The sequence below is a fragment of the Ambystoma mexicanum genome, chromosome 5p (genome assembly GCF_040938575.1).
Source record: "Ambystoma mexicanum isolate Mex_15411 chromosome 5p, UKY_AmexF1_1, whole genome shotgun sequence".
Taxonomy (NCBI): Eukaryota; Metazoa; Chordata; class Amphibia; order Caudata; family Ambystomatidae; genus Ambystoma; species Ambystoma mexicanum.
The window spans coordinates 713,445,251-713,456,098 of record NC_090930.1 but is presented as its reverse complement, the minus strand read 5'-3'; positions in this window follow the sequence as shown (position 1 = coordinate 713,456,098).

Here is a 10,848-nt window from a genome sequence, read left to right as displayed (position 1 = left end):
GCCGGACTTAGAAAAAGTGTGCCATCTATTCATTCCGGAGGAAAGCTAAATAAAACAATAGGAATCAGTCAATGAATCCCCGAAGAATGTACAGCCGAGTGACGTAGAAGAGAATCTATTTTTCAAGCAGGCTGCAGAAGCTTTACATTGACACCAATAAAACATGATTACATACAGTACATCTTTTAAGTAGATTTTTTTTACATTAGATAGAAAAGAAAAGCACCCCAACATCATTATATTTGTGCCGGATTTTCCTGATCCCACAAGGTGTTTTACTTTCCTCTCGCATTTCCTCTAGCTTTCTCTGTCACCACCTATGCAACATGCTCAAATTAAAAACAACACATTTTAACCAATTCTCAAACAGCTAGACGTGTTACTGAAAATCTGCTTATAAACAAAAATAACAACTCCCTTTCATAGAACATTAGGAAAAGGGCAATGTTAATTTTCTACAGCGATTTATTTAGTACTAACTATAAGGAAATAATAGGTCTAACAGTGCAAAATGGGAAGATCAAGGTTATTTGGTATTTTTCAGAGGAAATGTGAAATGACTAAAATATAGCAGCCACATTACATTTTCAAGATAAAAGACTGCTACTCTTATTTTTTACTCAAATGCTTACCTTTCTAGTCAGTGCCAAGCTAGGATTGCCTTTTTAGCTAATTTCCTCCCTTCATCATTGTGAGGTTCATTCAATCCCTCCCTGTTTTACCAAAACCAAGCATTGGCGAACAGAGTTTTCCTTGACCTCATAAATCAAGAGTTGTTCTCCAGTACAGCACCCAGAAAGAGAAGAGGGGAAGCTGGTAGTGGGAGCACTTACTAACTCTCGCCTAGTCTATTGTAACTGCCTAGTGGCTGGGGCTCCTGACAAACGTATCTACCACAAAACTCAGAAGTCCAGATGATCTGTGCAGCCCAGAGACCTGATCACATTTCCCCCTAGAGGGCTCTACACCAGTAACCCATTGAAGCCAGATATACAAAGATTGCTTGTTTAGTTTTCAGGGCATTGTCTAGACATGCCCCAGCTTACCTATCCGGCAAACTAAGGTTGTACTGCCCCATAAGGTCTCTGTAATCATCTAATGTTAACCTTTGGGTAGTGCCATTGTGAAAGAAATTACTGAGTTCAAGGGGCTTCAGAGTCTATCGGCCCAATCAATGGATTAGCCTCCCTAAAAATGCCCTGTTCCACTAGGGCATCAGTGGACAGTGCTAGGCATGTTAAAATGTGTGGATTCCAGGTGCCCCATGATTATTTATTCCATAGTAGCACACCATATATCTCTAGTTAATACAATAATTACCCAATCAGATGTGCACCAACATCCACTTGTCTTTCACTGTTTCAACAAAACGATAGGTGAAGGATGGATGAAGTAGACTGTCAGCAACTACATCGTTACTACACAGGAGAACATTGTTTCAAAATCGTTCTCTTAAAAAATGTTCCGGTTTATTTAATCGTGCAAACTGCAAGCAGACAAATTGACCATAACCATTGGAGGATAAGCAGGAACTGCATCTCGGGAAGAGGAGACCGGAGGACGGGTGTTGGGAGAGGGGTGAACGGGGAAAAATATCAAATACAAGTTAAAAAAATGAGACGCCTGGGTTATACCCGCATGCAGTTGCTGAAGGTTTGTTTTGTCTCTGCACTCATGTAAAGTTACAAAATATTTTAAACAAACTGAACATCTTTCATTTCGTATGCAGTTTCCCAATTTTTACCTTTCAACATACATACACATCCAAACTTCTGTTCCAGTCCATGCATCCTCATGCAAGAATCCCTAGATTTAGCTGGCTTTGAAACAAAACATTAAAATGCAGGTTCCATTTGAGGTAGAAATGTTGGATTACATTAGCTTTAATGCATTTCTGTTTTTACAGCATCTCATGAATGAAATGGGTCTAATCAAAGCAATGTCTGCTTCCTGTCTGGCCAAGATCTTCTCAAAACTACACAGTGGAAAGAGGTTTATTTGGGAATGTGAATGGCATTTATATACACACACTATGTGCCAACTGAGCACTTTTCCCGGTCCTTTATCCTACTGTATGGGGTAAAAATACTAACCTTTCCCCGGCCACTGCCTAATTTCATACAACAAATTGTCAGGTAAAAGTTTATGCAAAAGTTACTAATGTTCCACGCTAGTGAGGAGCTGGACTCACGAACAAACATTGAAAACCAGACCAGCTAGAATGTGCGTGGGCATGTAGTCACATGTGACATGTACATACTGCATCTTGTGCAATTTACTGCATGAGCTATATTTCTTTCCCACTGGGTGGAAGAGGCTGGTGCATGTTACGTTTCTTACAAAATAATGGGCCTCATGACGACCCTGGTGCTAAGGGATTACCAGTACCGGTAAGGGTACCGGTAATACCTTAGCGCCTGATTACGAGGTCCCTTTGCGGGTTCCCACCTTAACGGCTGGTTTTACCAGCCGTTAAGGAATGGACCCGCAAAGGGACCTTGGTGCTAACCCCTTCCCCATTCCCATTATGCCCTATGGGGCAAAAATGTGAATGGGGAAGGGCCATGGTGAAATGGGGAAGTACCGCCCCGCCAACCTTGGAATGGGGTGGTACTTCCCCATTTCACCATGGCGGACTTGTTACAATACCGGCAGCAACCATGGTGCTAATAGCGCCATGGTTTAGCGCCGGTGTTGCAATGAGGGCCAATGTATTGGTAAACCAGGTAGCTGCGTCTTAGAAAAGGCAGTAGGGCGTATACCATGCTACCATGAAAAACTGATGGGGTTTCAACCGGAAACCATAGACGTCCAAGTACCCTGGGATATCCTCTTGAAACAAAGGCAGGGAGTGCAGGCACTTTCTGGAATGGCTGCTCTTTTTAAAAGTAGCAAACGATACATATCCCATATCCGTAAATATGTACCAATGATATTAAATGGCTCTTCTTGAAAGATTCCTCATATCCTGTGCATGCTATATTAATCATAGCCACTAAACAAGGCTCCCTACCAGTCAACATGTTGTGTATCCACATGGAAGCAAGCCCGAAATAATGCCTGGATTAAAAACAATCCAGTACTGACATTTATTAAGAGGCAATGCTGGAAAACAGCAATGGCCATCTTTTGCTTCCCAAATGATTCCACAGAAATAACTATGTTGCAGACATGTCTGCGACTGCATTTGCTATAACATTAAGTTAGTGAACATACGTTGCTATTATCATCAGGTTGGTACCTGTCTAATGCTTTTTTGTAGAGAAATGTAAATTAAAATGATCTTGTATTCAATTTGATAGTATGTGCCCTTTGTTTTTCAAATACGGGGGTTCCTGTCAATTCCGTTCCCCCTTGCACCATGGTAGACTGAATGTGCAGCAAATCATGACTTTACATAGGAGCAAGGCTGCTGGCATGTCTGCGTTTGGTTAAATCTAGTTTTTAAATTATGCCAGCTGTTTGGGCTCCGAAGGAAGTAAACGCATCTATGTGGAGTGCTTTAAATATGACATTTTGTATATCGAAGTCAGGGTGATTTGGGTACTGGCTAGCTACGCGTGTGACAATTTATTTTAGAGTGCATAGAAAGAAAGCTTACCAGGTTCTTTCAGAATAGTGGAATACAACTTTCTCTCTGCCAACATTTGGACAAAGAAAATAGATCAGTGATCATCATCTGTTGTGTACAATATTTTAATAGATCACATCAAATATTAGTGATGTGAAGTTTATCATCTGATATATTTGCAATAATTGTGTGGTTACTTACATCAGAATTCAGTACACCGAAGTTGAATAATCCAAGCGTTGACATGTTTTGTCTTTGCAAGGTATTTGCATGGGCTTTCCAAGACCTCTGTTGAGGGTAGTTGCAAGAGAAAATGACTACAAAAAGGGACATCGCAATAGTTTTTACAAAAATAAAATATAACTTAGTGTTTAATATTCTGCTTATTTTCTAGCAGAAAAAAAAAGAACACGCCCATCTGGCATTCAACAATTTTGTAAGCATTTGTATGGATTTCCTCAATGTGAGCTGCATTCAAACCCTTAAAGAGGATGCGACATCACAGGATAGGAAGTGCAACCTGTAGATGTATTATAGCAGCAAAGGGGCAATGCACGTGATCTTTTGCTTTACACCAACAAGTTTACTTACCTACGAATTCAACCCCAGCAATACCTGTAATACCAGAAGTAGCAGTGCTACTGTAGTAGCAGCAGTACTACCAATAGTATGCCCATTACAACCAGCAGTAGCAATACTGCCATCAGTAATACTATATTTAGCAACAATAGTATTACTACCAGTACTACAAGTAAAATACAACCAGTATACGTAGTAGTACTACTACTTGTTCTAATTCCAGCAAGAGTACTACTAATAGAGACAGTATTACCAGTAGTGGTAATATTATTACAATCAGTTATAGCAGCAGCAGTATTAGAATTACTAACAGCATCAAATATAGCACAGCTGTCACTGGTAGTAGTACTATTGCTACTAGTACTGCTGCCAGTAGTAGTCATAGTAGTACTCGTACATGGACTACTGCAGTTAGCAGTGGTAATGCTTAAAGTAATAATGCGGTAGTATTACTACTAATAGTAGTATTGCGAATACTGTCTGTAGTGTTAGTGCTGGTAGTTGTAGCTCTAGCTCTAATGCAGATAGCAGCACTACTGCTGTTAGTAAGAGTGCTATGACTACTCATAATAGTGCTGCTACTATTAGTGGCAGTAGTACTAGTGTTACTTAAAGTCCTACTACTAATAGTAGAAGCAGTGCTTGTAGTACTGGTGAGAGAAGCACTATTACAACTACATCTGGTAGTGGTGTTGCGAAGTACACTTGTTGTAAAGTCAAAGAAATGCAACTGGCTATTTTGCCCTGTGCTGCTATTATGGAGAAAGGGCATTCATTGCCTCTGCTCCTCGGATGTCACTTCCTCTTTAAGGACCTGAAAGCGGCTCACAAGATAGAGGACAACCAAAGCAAGAAAAAAAACAACAAAAACGTTGAAAATTACATCATTGGAAACTCTTTTTTTTGCCACTGGAAAATAGCGAGAAGATAAAACATCAACAGTTAGGAACAGCGTGTTATTTTTGTACAAACTATGTTCCCTTTAACAGGAAATATGGTTTTAAAATCACCCAATGGCTGGAAATGTCCACAAAATAAGTTAAAATAATGAATTTTACCATAATAGGAAAAACCAACATGTGATGCAAAACAAGGAATTCTGCCTATTGAAAAGAAACGTAAACCAAACCTCCCTTATTAAGCACTAAAATGTCTATGTTGAGATCGCAATTAGGGACTAGTTTGTTACCTGTAACTCCATTTCTCCAGCGTTGGTATCTTTCATGGATTCACATGCTGTGAATATTTCCCCGTCGTCAGGCTGGGAAACCTTGGTAACATTAATTTAGCATTTTCCTATGGAAAACTTCGACACTTTAGTGTCCTATCAACATCCTTTTTGGGTGCTTTAGGCCCCACCAATAGGACGTCTGGTATAAATAGCCCCACGCCTGTGGCTTCCCTTCAGATTTTAACCTCCAAAGTAGAGGGAACCCAAACCCAGGTTTGCCTGCAGGGGCGGCTGGTGGGCGCATGTGAATCCATGAAAGATACCAACGCTGGAGAAATGGAGTTACATGTAAGTATTCCCTTCTCCAGCATTGGATCTTTTATGGATTCACATCAATGTGTGGCCGTGTGACACAGGACACAGGCAAACCAACAAAAAGTATTTTATCACATACATGAGACAACAAACCCAGCAAGTGATATAACAAATAGAAAGAACCCCTAAACTGCGGGGCCTACCTTACTGAAACAGGCGTTGGAGGACTGCACGCCCCACCTCGACATCTTCCACATGTTGCTGCCCCAGACAGTAATGCCTGGTGAAGCTACGTGGCACCGCCCAGGAGGCTGCCTGATAAATGTCTACCAGCGGTATCCCAGACGACAATGCTGCTGATGACGCTGTGGACCGCGTAGAATGAGCTTTCGGAGCACCCCTCAAAGGCTTGCCAGCTTTTGTGTGACAAAACGAAATTGTAGAGGAGACCCAAAGGGAAAGTCCTTGCTTGGAGATGGACTGCCCCCGGTTGGAAGGGCCAAACGCCAGAAACAGCTGCTTTGACTTCCTCAAGTCCTGTGTGCGATTCAGATAAAACTTTATCTCCTCTTAACGTCCAGAGAATGCAGGGCCTTTTCCGCTGGCGTGGATGAATTAGCAAAGAACGAGGGTAATGCAATAGAGGCCAGTTTGTGAAATGCCAACGGCACTTTCGGGATAAAGTGCGGGTTAGTAGCCAGGAGAACCTTGTCCTTCATAAAGCTCAGGTAGGGCAGGTCAATGACCAGTGCTTGCAACTCTAACACCCGCCTGGCCGAGGTAATCGCCACTAGAAAAGCCATCTTCCACGAGAGGAACTTCAAGGGATCCGTCGACATGGGTTCAAAAGGAGGTTTCATCAAAGCCGAAAGGACCACATTAAGGCTTCACACCGGTGCAAACATCTTCACCAGAGGAAATGTCCGAAACAACCCCTTCAGAAAATGTTTCACCAAGCGATCACTAAACAGAGCAGTATGGCGCTTTCTCGTGAACCTAGAAATCGCAGCCAAATGCACCTTAATGGATGACAACACCAGACCCCCTTCCGCCAGGTGTAACAAGTACAGGAGAACCTGAGCCAGGGAAACTTCCAAAGGCTCAATCTCAGGATGACCCTTATACCAGTCACAAAATGTTGTTCATTTATCACCATAAGAGACATTCGTGGAAGGCGCTCTCGCTGCCTCCAAGATCTGTCGGCACTCTCTGGATATTCCTAGATGACCGAACAGGCTGAGAGACACCTGAACGTGATGCCACACCCTGCCCTCGTCCTGAGACAGGAGATCCGGATCCGCTCCCAACCGAACCAGCTCCTACACCGCCAGAAGAAGGAGGCCCGAAAACCACATCTGCCATGGCCAGAATGGGGCACCAGAATCACCTGGCACTGGTACATCTGAATCCACTGGATGGTCCTCTGAATGAGGGGGAAGGGGACAAATGCATACCCGAAGAGGCCCGTCCACGGGAACTAAAACACATCCCCCAATGACTCGGGATGAGCCCCTCTACTGGCAAACTCCTGACAATGCTTGTTTTCCCTCATAGCAAACAGATATAATGGAGGATGCCCCCATCACCGGAAGATTCTTGCCACCTGCTGCTTCTTTAGCCTCCACTCGTGCAGTTGACTGGCGTCCCTGCTGAGGGAATCCGCTTGAACATTCAGAACCCCAGGCAGATGGAAAGCGACAATGCTCATCCCTTGAGCTAGAGACCAATGCCAAATGTCCTGCACCTCCTTTGACAGGACTCTGGAATGTGTTCCCCAGTTTCCTTAAATAGAACATCGTGGTGGTATTGTCCGTTAACACCCTCACCACTGATCCGCGGATTAAACTACTTCAGGGCCCAGTGCACCACCCTCAACTTGAGGCCATTGATATGTAACAGTCTCCAACCGAGACCATAGGCCCCGTACCTGTGACTCGTTGAGGTGTGCCCCCCAGCCTACCTGAGAGGTGTCTGCCACGATCGTAAACTGGAACTCCAGCTCCAGCAAGGGCCTGCCACTTACAAAATTGGTCCTGCAAATCCTCCACCGAAGGGCATTCACCAAGCCTTCGTTGACCACCAACTTTTCTGAACATAATCCTCAACTTTGCAACCACCTGTCTGCGAGGAACTCCTGTACCGGTCTCATGAACAGGCAATTGGGAAGAAGAGGGATACCCGACGCCATGGCCCCCAACAGCGACATGTAACTTCGGACCGAGACCACTGTGCCCCCTCTCCACTCGCTTGCCTTGGACAGCAACCTTTGCACATGCTCGCTGGAAGGAGCGTGTCCTGGGTAAGAAACTGCGACCCTCTGGACGGCGTCAAATATGATTTGTCGAAGTTGACGGCGAATCCTAGCCTTTGCAAAATCTGCGCGATTGCCATGAGAGACTCTCGTGCCTTTTCCTGCGACAAACCCCTCACCAACCAATTGTTGAGGTAGGGGTACACATGATGACCCTTCCTCCGGAGGAAGGACGCCACCGGGGCCAGACACTTTGTGAATATCCTGGGGAAACACTTTAGGCCAAAAAACGGGAGGACCCCAAAACTGATAGTGCTCCTGTCCGACCACAAAACGCAGGAACTTGCGGGGCTTCTGCCTCATAGCGATGTGAAAATAGGCATCCTGCAGATCCAACGACGCCAGGAACTCGGCCGGCCGGCTGCACCGAACGGATGACATCTTGAAGGGTGAGCATCTTGAACATCAGGCGTTGCAGATTCTTTTTCAACCCCCCAAAGATCTAGAATAGGCCTCCACTTGCCATTGGGCTGTTTCACGACGAAGTACCAGGAGTAGAGCCCCTGGCCCCGTTCTGCAACTGGAACTGGTTCTATCGCCCCTTTTTCTAGCATGAAAACCATCTCCTGCCGCAGGATTGGAAGATGCAGCTGCAGCACATGCACTGGCAGAATAGGGACCGGAGGACGCCGGAACTCAACGAGTGGCCAAGACTCACTGTGTCTAGCACCCACCGATCTGATGTTATCTTCTGCCATGGAATGCGACCCTGCCCCCTCAGCAGATTGTCCATATGGCAGTCATTCTTGAGCTTTTGATTGCCGCCCCTTAGCCGCCGAGGACTGCAAACCTTTCTTTCAATGAGCTTGAAAGTCCTGGCCCTTCTGAGCCGACTGGACTGATTGCCGATAACCTTCAGACGAGTAGCTGGAGTGCCTGTAACCTCGATCTCTGGTGGCGGCAAACCGGGCATGCCCAGAAGCTCCATGAAAAGCTCAAATGGAGCGAAAAGAGCGACCACTTTGCAAGGAACTCCGTATCCTCTTTCATCCCCGTCAGGGCCTCATCAATTTTCTCGCCGAAGAAGTGTTCACCCTCACAGGGCATGTCAATGACCTTATATTGGACCTCCGGACGAAAGTCTGTGCACTTCAACCAGGCCTGCTGTCGGAGCACCACCCCATTATTAATTTGTTTAAAACCTGACTCTGCCAGTTCCACAGCAATATTGATGCTGTGGATGGAGGCCTCCCCCCCTCTCGAACCAACAGCATTGCTTTCTTTCAATGTTGCTCCGGAAGGTGTTCAAGAATCGGGGCTGGCCGATGCCACATTTCACGATCATATCTGGCCATAATTGCCAAGGAATTTGCAGCCTTCACAGTCGTAGCCCCTACCGTCAAGACCACCTTTATTTTATTTTTTACATTTGTATAGCACACAAACAGCCCTTGGGCATCGTGGCGCTGTTACTTGCAGGGAGCTTAGGTACAGGGAGGTACATTTTTACATTGATAACAACTAATACAATCAGCTAGTTACAAGTACATTTGCAGGTTAGCAGGGGATGCAGCGAGCAGTCCCATGGGGACTGTGGTGTTGATCAAGCAAACAGAGTGGTTTTCTTGGCTTTGCGGGAGGCAATGAGTGAAGCTTCTGCACGAAGAGTAGTAGGAAGGGTGTTCCAGTGTAGGGATGCAAGGTAGGGGAAGCTAGCACCTCCTGCTCTGGCTCTCTTTACCCTGGGCACGGAGAGCATGTTTGCTTAGGGTGTTCTGGTTGGCCTTGTGGATGTGGCGGGGTGGATTCTTTGTGATAGGTATGCCTATCCAAAGGCGTCCTGCTTCCTGGCTTCACTGTCCAGAGGTGTAACACATTTATGTTGGCTCCTTGCCTTATGACTGGCAGCCGCCGAAACCACGGACTCGGGCGTGGGCTGCGACACCAGGCATAGGGGTAGACTCAGGAGCCTTTAATTTCTTTTCAAGGCGACCCTTCACCGCTGGTTCTGAAAACTGGAGGCGCATCGTGCGCAGGCCCTCCTGCCACACATGGTCGAGAACCGGCACTGAGAAGACCGCCTGCCTCTGCTTGCCCATATGGTCGAAGAGAAAGCAGTCCTTACGTTCCTTTTCAGGCGCCAGTCCAAACTCCAGACACGCTTTCGACATCATGGCGTGAATGCCTCAATATCATCCGCAGGCAATGGTTGTGCCAGACTACGGGGCTGCTCCACCTCAGGGTCATGTCATCCCTTGTCGGCGACGACACTGCAGAGAGTGTCCCGCGGAACACTCTTAGGGTCCGATTCAGGTAGCTCGCCCTCTAAGTATGAGACGGTGGACGGCACAACCCCACCGACAACGGCAATGGCAACCGGAGGAGACTTCCTAGGCGCCTCACCAGGCAAGCCCTCGACCACCTGCACCGCAGGACTTGGAGGAGGCGACAAACTCACTTCCAGTTGCCCCAACAAAGACTGAAGCGTAGATCGCACCTGCAACGACAGTAGGGATTGCTGGTTAACCAACAGTTAAAGGGGCGGCCCAGCCCCCACCCCACTCGACATCGAAGGCCTCACACTCTGCAGACCCAGAGCTGACGGGTCAAACACTGGCTCCTGTTCCTCCTCAATTCCCAAAGAAACAGAAAACGTAGCTGGCTCTTGCTGTACAATGTTCTCAGGAAGGATGACTCAAAGGCGGTGGACTGCCACGCCCCACCCGTCAACAACCACTCTGATTCCATCTGCGACAACAACGGCAGTGGACTACTGCCCATCAGAATCGTGTACGGAGCCGATGACACCACCGTCGACGAGCTCGTCGTCGGAACCACATCCTCTGGCTTCGATTTCACCAGAGACCCAGATTGGAAGAACCGGACCGGTGCTTCGAAGACTCCCAGCTGGACGAAGACTTGTGATGGTTCCTGGATAACGAGTGCTTCGACGAAGACTCG